General features: G+C 49.5%; 1 protein-coding gene across 1 annotated transcript in view; it reads left to right on the top strand.

The window, feature by feature from the left end:
• MEGF6 (multiple EGF-like-domains 6) overlaps nt 1-9,858 on the top strand; it is a 107,412-nt gene that overhangs the window by 58,757 nt on the left and 38,797 nt on the right.

The following is a 9,858-nucleotide window of genomic DNA, read 5'->3' as shown; positions in this document are numbered from 1 at the left end:
GGACCGCCCGCCCGCAGGCAGCGCCGCTCCTCCGCGCCGCCCCGCGCATCACCGCCGCGCTCGCCGGGCTTCCCTTCGCTTTTGGGCTTGTCTGCGGTTTTTTTCCCCCGGCTCCTGCAGCTCGGCACCGTTTCGTCTCCAACGTGCTGCGGGACTCCGCGTTTTGTGGATGTTAAGTTTGCCTCCTGCCTGAATGCCCGTTAGCTTTCCATCATGGGACGGGAGCAGGGGCAGTTCTGGATGCTGCTGTGGTGCTTCGGCTTTTTGGGTGGCATCCCAGGTACCGCGGGCAATCACTACCACTACCTCTGGAGAAACTGCTACCCCTGTTACTTGGGGCGTGCGGGATATGGAGCTGGCCACGCCGAGCTGAGGCCAGGTATGTAGCCGGGCTTGGTGTCTTTGCAGGGGCTCTCTTCCTCCGCTGCCGGCTGCACGACGAGCCCGAGAGGTTTGGCTGCGGCTGCGGAGGCAGATAGCTGAGCTGCCAGGAGGGAGTCCCAGGCTGGCAGCAACTAAAGTCACAAACTGGTGACCTGGCTGTACATCTGCCTGTGTTTGTATCGTCACTTTGCATTATTATAGGCGCAGTCTGCCTCTGGCAGATTTGTTATTCTGAAAAGTCCCTTCTGGCAGAGCGGGAAAGAAACTCTTGTTTCATTCCATCAGTTGCTGTGCAGCTATATGGCTTGGTCAAAGATAGCTGCTGTGCAATATTCTTTTAAAAAACAAATGTATGCATTTTGTTAGGGCATGTTGATTAGTTTTTTCCCTGGTTCCAAAAGATCTCACCCCAGTCCAGGGCAATAAATGAAATATGATACTGTTTTATCATGAAAAAAAATCTGCCTTTCTCTCTGAGGGACTACCTGAGTTTGTCTGGGTTGCATGAGTATTGTATGGTGGAGTCTTGCAAAGGGTAGAGCTCGGTATTACTCAGTGTCATTTTATGCATAAGGGGAATCCTCTGGCAGCAGTGGCCGGAGCCAGGGGCTGGGAGTATATGGGCTATAGCTGGTAGATGCAGTCAGAGGAGCCGCGTCCTGCACTGAAATGTTCAGACTTACCAGTGTCTGTTAGAAGCAAACACCCAACAAAGGTGTCTCAAGCCCGTTGCTGTGTGGATTGGCTTGGCCAGCCCGAGTTTCCCGTCGAGCAGGTGGAGGGGATGGCGTTGCTCTGTATGCCCGTTGACACGTGCAGCACCTTCTGTCGGTGGTACCCCAGCATTTTATCACCCCTTCAGAAAGTCAGAAGCATTTACAGCCCGTGTCTGCTAATAGCAGATGGAGATTCCAGCATACCAGAAGGTGAACGATCAACTTCCGTGGTTCTATTTCCCGATCAGTAAGGAGCAAAATAAGCGGTTCTTCCCTGTCATCGCTAGATTTACTTTTTTTGGTTTGTTTGTTTGTTTTATGAGACTTGCACTTTCTGCTGCACTGTGTCAGGCACTGCAAGGAGGCAATAAATACTTTTTTGCCGCTTTCCAATATCTTTTGTTGAACATTTATGTGCACTGGCTTATGTGTGGTGGTAGATGGGGACGTTGAGCGAGGTGTAAGTTCTGCGAATATGCACACACGCCACTGTTTCTTCCTCTTTGTGTGTTCAGCTGACTTAGGGGCAGATAAAGTTTGTGGTTGCCTGAAGATTTAGGAAATAATGGAGAATATGTGAAGTTCACTAAAGACTTTGGATGCTTGTGTGTAATGTAGACATCAAGGAATGCATTATCTCATCATGAGCTAATCCTAAGAAATAAATGCCCCAAGCAGTTGGTTATAAAAGTGATATCAGTATATTTGTGAGATGTGCCAGACCTTTGGAAATGGGGTGAGTTGCTGTTTTGTTATTTATAGATCAGATGTTTGTCTCAAACTCAGATCGCGTTTGCTGCCTCCATCCAACTACGTTAGCTCATACGACTTCTCCAAGACAAGCTCCTGAGATCCAGCTTTGTGTCTGGAATGTAAACCTCCAGCCTTCCCTTCCCTACCGCATAATTCACCTGATTCCGATTCTGCTTACCTGGGCTCCACAGATAGGTAGCTCTGTGCACGCTCATGGCTTTATCCCGACTTTCATGTGAGGTATCTTCCGGTCTGCAAGGCTGAGGTGTTTTTCTCATGTTCAGGAAGAATGTAATTTAAAGCTTCGAGCAGAAAAGCAAAGCGCCTTCACCCAGGCCGTTGGGCTATTCTTGCAAGTGCTCTGAACCTGGGGGGAAAAGTAACGTATCTACTGGAAAGTGTGTGATCTCTAAGCCTCTTTTTCAAGGAGCTTGGCTTTTTTCATCTTCAGAAAAGGGGTGAATGTCCAGACATTTGCAAGCCAAAATCTGGCAGACAAGCTAAATATGTCTTTCCTCCGAGAAGTTATGTCTAATATAGTTTAAAACATAGTTTACAAAGAAGTAGGTGCAGATTACAAAATAAAACAAACCCAGTCCAACCCACCGCAGCCTTCAGGCCCACCCAACTGAGAACAACAACAAAAGACAAGAAAAAAAATATTCTCTTTCCATCTCTGAAAACGAGTGAATTTTTGACGTGTTGCGACATGAAATACCTTTCCTCTGAATGGTACCTTTGACAGAACCAGCAGATGGAGGGGTGAAGGCTGACTCAGGTAAACACCTTGGTTCTCTCCTCCGGCAGGACGAGCCTTTTCTGTGCGTGTCACTGACATGCACCTAGCAGAGCGCTGGGGTTTTGGCCTCGAATCTTCCAGGAGCACTCGGAGCCGCTGTCTTCTCCCTGCACTGCCACAGGTGCTCTCTGGACCTTGCTCTGCGGGTGTTGATACAAGAAACAAGATAATTTTTCAGGGAACTTAATTTTTGGCTTTGAATGCAAGCAGGTCCTCAAGAGACGTGACCTGAGATGAGGTGCTGGGGGGAAGTTCCCTGAAGACATGCCCCCCTCTTCTGCAGCCTCTCACCCACCAGCGTGCAGGTGGATACCCCAAGGTACGCGGGAGTGGTTGGACAGCAGGAGCTGGATGGTAGGAAGCTGCGTAACGCCTGCAGAGGTGTAAGGCAGAGGAGATAATCATAGACGCATTGCTCATCCTAAACTTGGTATTACGGTGGTTTTTTGGTTGATGATTTTTCTTTCACTGCTTGAGCTTCTCTTCAACAGGTAGTAGCGGATGTTCTCTTGATCGTATGATTTTTATGGTACCATGCACTGGTTTACTTGAAGTGCATTCCCATTTGCCAGTCCAGGCAGTGCAGGCTTCTACGCAGACACTTTTCTTTCGTCAGCCAGCTGCAAAAGCAAAGCAAGCACAACGAACTGCTGTACATGCGTTTCATCAGCAGTTTTAGTGTATGAATGGAGAATTAAGAGGTGTTTTGTGTAATAGTGGTGTACATTTCACTGAGGTCTTGAGTGCCTTAAAACACATTCTGTGTACAAACAGCGCTCTGTTGGATCCTTGTGTTAGTGTAGAGTGGCTAATTGCAATGCTGTGCATTATGTCCTTACGCAGCTAACTGTTACGGGAGAGATCATTGTGCTCTGCTGGGGACTTGCATTAAATCGTCACAGTCAAGTAGACCTGGTACCTTGATATTCTCTCTATGATTCTCTAAAGTATGTCAGAAAACAGCATAGAGCATAGCTGGTCACTTTTGTTTGATTATATGGTTTTCATTAGCTCCTTCAATAGCGACCTGCATTTCCATCAGTCGGTACCGTCACCAGGTACATGTCAGCGTTTACCTCTGTGCCGTTAGCTTCCATGGCACGGCGCAGGGACCAAGCCGATGTGCCTCTGCACAGGTACGTCCCCTAGTCAAAATAACATCCTGCACAGAGAAGTGGGGTAAAACAAAGCTAGAAAAGAAGGTCTGAGTGAGTGAGCGTAGCAGCAAGCCCAGAGCAGGCTGCCTGCTTGTTGTTACGTGCACCTCTGCTCCGCTCTGAGTAATACCTAATTATCAGCACCATCCGGAGACAGAAATGTGAGCACAAATGAGAGCTGGGCAACTCTCCCAGCTGCTGTGCTTGAAGGCAAAACTAGGTGAGCTGAGGACAAAGCAAGTGACTGAGGCAAAACGGCTCCCTGATACATTTTCACTTCATCAGATTACTGTAAAACCAATGCATCTGTTCCTGAAGCGCCTTTGGAAACTGCTGCTGCTGAGGGTGGCACAGGTAGCGTGGGAAAGCTACGGGCATCTCCTGTCTGTCTAGGAGGGGCTGCAGCGGAAGGAATGCCAGCCCGAATAACTCTGTGGAGGTCTTTAAGAGCCTTCAAGGCTTTCCCAAATGCCTGTTTTACAACAAGATGAAAACTGGGGGTGTGGAGGCATTCTGACCGCCCAAAATGACCTTTCTTCTCTCCTCACGCGAGTCACTCGGATTCCAAGCCGAGACCAGCCTGAGGCAGGTACCGTTCTTCCTCGCCCTTGTCCTGGAGGAGGAAAAGGCTTCCGAGTTAGCAGAGGGGGGGTTAAGACATCATCCGCTCCCGTGTCTTCCTTGCACTGTTAAAAATAACCATTGCTGAGTCCTGTCTGCATTGTCTGCAAGGGGAGCATGGAATAACATGGCCTCCGATGTCTGCAGGTTATTCGTGCTAGGGGCTGTGCAATACATGCAAGAGATGAAGTAATGCATAGGGGTTTTTCCTTCTAACACATCCCGGCACCGTTCTGCGCCCTGTCTGTAGTGCAGGGCGGCAGCGGTAACGCTGTGCGCCTCTTCCCAGGAGCATTGGGCTTCAGTCATCCAGCGTGCCGTTCTGTTGGTTCGTCTCCTTCCAGTCTCTTTACTTCTTAAAATTGCTGAATTAGCTTCAACAAACTGGTACCGGAAAGATAAAGTTGCTAAATCCCACACATGCTCATCTTGATGGATTTTAATTAACCTTTTCCCTGCAGCCCTGCTCTGTAATCCAGGCTAATCGCCACAGGGATTAAAGCTGTTTGGCCAGATAGAGCGAACCTTAGCAGCGTATCTACTGCCTGCACTTCCAGCTGGGATCCATCTCCTCCTCCTCAGCCTTTCAGAGGAGATAAACTGCCTCTGTACCAAATATTTAGTAACTTGCAGAGCTGCTGTTGCCACTTTCTTTCCTCTGACACGGAGTTCTTGTTTGAGATAAATCATAGTATTTCTTCATGAAGACCTGTCCGTGGTCAGGGAGTGCACTTAAATACAGCCATCTCCTCGCACCCTCCTCTTTTTTTTTTGGTCTTGTGTTCGTCTTCCCTACATTCGATTACAGCATTACCCCTGTTGGTCCACGTAGCCGGTATCTGAGGTCCGATGGATTCTTCCTGTTCAGGGAAGAGGCTGACGAGAGCATCAGCTGTTTCTCGGGTGAGCCCCGTGTCCTTGCGGATGAGGACATGAACTCCAGCTTCCTTACACAGCAGGGGGGTTTCCCCACCCAATAAGCCGAGTCCCACTCCCAGGCTCTCGCTGCGTTTGGTTTTTGTGTCTGCCTCGGTGGGCTTCGGCCAGTATCTGCTGCCCTATCCATGCCGGCACGGCGGAGTGCCCAGGCACGTGGGCCTGCCATGCTCCATCCTGGCATGGCTCTGGGTTGCTTGGTGTCAGCTACCCTCCTCGGAAGAGAAGCCCGTATGCTTCTAATTTTCTTTCTTTGGCATATTAATTTCAACCAGATTTTGTCAGCTCTCCAATAGCTCGGTGTGCCACAAACCGCATCTTGCAAAGCGTCACGTAGATTTTTGGGTCTTTGTACTGCCAAGACGTGCACCAGGGGCAACGTGACCCTTCGCAGGGATGCTCTGTCCCGGCCCCGCGAGGAGGCTCCTGCTGCCTCCCAGTTTATATTCCTGGGTGAATCACTCGCTGGCGAGCCTTGTGCACGCCTGGGCAGGTTGGCGATACTGCTGCTGCTGCTGGGGGTGGCCGGTGGACCTGCCCCCTCCCCGACCCCGGGGCCAATGCGTCGCCCTTCCTCCATCACAGGTCCCACTGGGAAACGCAGCTTTTGCTTCTTTCCTCTCTCTCTGTACTCTGTTGTCTGTTGCAGGGTGTGGGAGAGCAGTCCTGGGCTGCAGGACAGACCCTGGTGCTTGCGCATGGCCGGGCAAGGGCCACCCGGGGCGTCTGGCGGAGCAGGAACAATCCCCGTTCCCCAGCACAAGCCGCTGCTGTCGCTCGGGCAGGGCAGAGTGATCCTCTTGGATCCAGAGCGGGTCCCGGCACATCATCATTGTGGTTCCTTCTTTTTAGCGATGCGTTTCAGGTCAAACCAGAAAAAGCCCTGCTATTTCACACAGCTGTGAGCAAGCTCTCGCTGCTCTCCCCCTGTGTGAGTGTTCGTGCAGCTGCTGCAGCAGTCGCAGCCCACGACTCCGCAGTCTGAGGACCGAAAGCAACCGGTCCCCACCAGGAAATGCAAGGTCTCCATCAGAGAGCCAGGCAGTAGGTAGCGCATCCACCCAGGAGGTGCCTCTTCTCTCTGTGCGCTCATCCCAGAGTTTGAATTTGGTCTGAATGGTCTGGCACAGTTGCGTTATTTCCAAAGACACAAACGTAAGATTTCTTGGGGGATGACACTGCTGCCCTCCCGCCAGGGGTGTGAAGGATGGGAGGTTTTATTTTGGTCACACCATATTGTAGCATATGTCCAAAAAATATCTCTGTTACTGCAGAAGGAGATAAGGGAGGCTCCGGAAGGAAAAAGGGGACATGGCGGGTTCCGTGGGAAGCGTTAATGGTGAAGGTGATGGGCGTTTCTGCAGCTGGGGTGCGAGGAAGGTGTGGCCGCTTTCCCAGGCCAAGGTGGGACGGGGCAGAGGGGGGCTTTGGGGTGGGGACAGCCCTCTGTAATTACAGAGATTTAGAGGGTGAAAAATACAAAGGGGGAAGAAGAGACATTTGGGGAGGAGATGTATAATTACCAAGTATGAGTAATGGGGTGAAAGGAAGAAGTTTATTCAACACATGACTAACTTTTTTGGATGGTAAATTCTCTATGGTTTCAGATTAGAGTTGAAGGGAAGCAGTGGAATAGTCATTTAAATTCATAGAATCATACAGAATCATACAATGGTTTGGGTTGGAAGGGACCTTACAGATCATCTAGTTCCACCCCCCCTGCCGTGGGCAGGGACACCTGCCACTAGACCAGGTTGCTCAAAGCCCCATCCAGCCTGGCCTTGAACCCTTCCAGGCATCCACAACTTCTCTGGGCAACCTGTGCCAGTGCCTCATCACCCTCATAGTGAAGAATTTCGTCCTTATATCTAACCTTTACAATTAACTTTGTAAGCAGGGAGAAGCCTTCTAATGAAAAGTATTCGGAGACAACAAATATTTTTATTATTACAGAAACACTTGAGTAAAACAAGCATCACCTTTCCCATTTAGCTTCCCACTTCTTCCCTGACCCAGTCCATTTGCTTGCTGCTAGCTGATTTTGTTGGCAATTAATCGGATGCCAATTAACGTAAAATTTTAGCACTGGCTTTAGTCAAGGTTGCATTTCTCCTTTTCCTGTAGTTTTCGATGCACTTTGCCTCCCCAGTGAGAGCCGTAGCTGCAATTAGGTAAGAGCAAGCTAGCAGAGCAAACGGGGAGCTGGGCGATGCTTCGGGCAGGGGAGCGGATTGCAGGCGCTGGGCAAGGGTGAGGCTTGAGCAGGTTTTTGCACCGCTGGCTTGCAAAGACACAGTCGGGGCAACGCCCTGCCGTGATTCATTGAGGAAACGTTTCTTTATCTTCTTAGTAACAGTCATTGATGAAACGGTGCTGGTTCACTGCTCAGCTTGGCTCTGTATCCCCCTGCTGCTTGCACGACCCACTTCGCGGTGCCAGCGGGCTCTGCCCTCCGGTTTTCCCTGCTGTGCCGCAGCAGGTGAGCTGCCGGGGAGCGTGCGGTGGCCCGTGCAGCATCAGCCGCGCACTTCCCGCGCCAGCTGCCAGTGCTGTGCACGGGAATCCTACCAACCGGCCGAGCCCGGTGCACAGGAATCCTGCTCCTGCTCTCATTGGTTTCACCCTTCCGTCATGTACTGCTTTAAAAGCTCCAGGGAGCTTCAGTGAGAACTGGGAGGCTCCGGCTGAATAAATAGGGTGGGTTTGATAGATCTACCGAGGTGAGTGACGTGATAGCAGGCAGAATCTAGGATGCAAAAAGAAGTCACGTGTTGTCAGGACTGTCAGGAGCTTTGTACACACAGCATAAAGTCTTCAGTACTGAAAATGTGCATTTTGCTTGTGGCAAATTCAAGTTGAAATCCTGTTTAACAGCACAGATCTCAAAGTGCTGTGTCCTCAATCGAGTAACTCAATTATGGTTTAGCTTTGTATCTAACCAGCTGTAACAGCTTTTTGTGGTACTTAAAGTGCCCTAAATAAACTCAAACGATATATGCCCTTATCCAGAATACCCACCATGACTCTCCCCAGACCTGCTGTTTCTGAGCCACGTGCGTTGCTTTGGTCAGTCATCATGCCAGCCCCGTTACTTCATTTATTTTGAACTACGTGTATTTCTGTGAAATTGTTTAGGAGTGTTGTCCGTGGAACAAAGCTGCTGGATGGACAGGACAGAGCTTCGTGTCCGATACTTAGCAGCCTCAAGAGACTTTCTCCTCAAACACGCGCCCCCCCCACCCAGTCAAGGCCTTGGGCTGGGGTTTCTGTACCTGGGCTGCCCAGATTGCAGCACCCTGGAAAGGTCTGGCTAGCAATCCCCCGTGCAGAGCTGTGTCCCGGGTTATCTCTTTGCTTGGGGATTTAGCCTTCTGTTCTAGCAAAACCTTGCATGACAGGTGTAATGGATAACAGCAATGCTGTGTAACAGCAGAAAATAGTTGTGCATCCTGAAGATTCCTTCACAACACGCAGAAAGTGCATAGAAACACTAATAGACCCAAAGCTACCGAAGTTTTCTCTCCGTGAAAAAAGGAATTGCCGGTTGGCTTTTTTGCTGTTAGCGTGAATGTGATCTGGTCCCCCCACCTGACTAGAGATCTTTGATCCTTTCCAGTCTGAAAGGTAGTGTACATGTATACGTGTATACACAAACCGCGGGAATTAAGGAACTGTACAGCTATATCCACAAACATCCCTATTATTTCTAATTACAGCCATATGAAGGAGTCTTGTGTCTCAGAAACTTGAAATTGCCTTTGACAAACTTCTGATATGCATCTTAGTTAGCACCATGTAGCTAGGTGCTCCAAACACTTTTACATTTCTTCTCAGTTCTGGAAGTTATTCCCAGTGCTTAAAGGCAATTTAAGGTCTGTGAAACAGGAATGAATCTCCCTTTCTGTAACACACTGCCGGCTACCCCCCCCGGTTTTGAAGCTTTGATAATAAAACGTAACGGGATTTTTACCAAGAACTCATGGGCTAGTTCCCATTTCAGCTCTTGAAAGATTGCTCAGCACTTGGCAGAAGATTTTTCTGGCTCAGAGTCTGTCTTTTGTTCGAGGGTCTGTAGTTTTACCAAGAGAAACGGACATGCACAGTTTTATTGGCCAAGTGGATTCCTTATTGCAGGAACGGCTGCCTCCGTTCTCCCGGGCTTGCTCTGGTCGTGGAGCTGGGAGGAGAGGGCTGGGGAGCTGTGGCAGAGTCTCACCGTTTGTAGTCTGCCTGTTGTATTTGGGGGTCCAGTTGGACTTCATCATGTTCTTAAGTATCATATAATTATGAACAAATCCTTGTTAGTCATACAGTTCATCCATTGTAATAACTTTCTCCGGGTATTAACACGTTCTCTTTCTTTTCTCCAATGATGCATAGCAATCCTGAGCATAGCTCATCACCAGATACCCCAGATTTTGCTGCATTTCAGCAGCAAGTCAAGTGAATTCCAGGCATGAAAGGTGTGAAATGTGTTAAATGCTTTGCGAAG

Source organism: Pygoscelis adeliae, unplaced genomic scaffold, assembly GCF_000699105.1.
Source record: "Pygoscelis adeliae isolate BGI_AS28 unplaced genomic scaffold, ASM69910v1 Scaffold213, whole genome shotgun sequence".
Lineage (NCBI taxonomy): Eukaryota > Metazoa > Chordata > Aves > Sphenisciformes > Spheniscidae > Pygoscelis > Pygoscelis adeliae.
The sequence above is the reverse complement of the archived record's forward strand: the minus strand, read 5'-3'. Positions and strand labels throughout refer to the sequence as shown.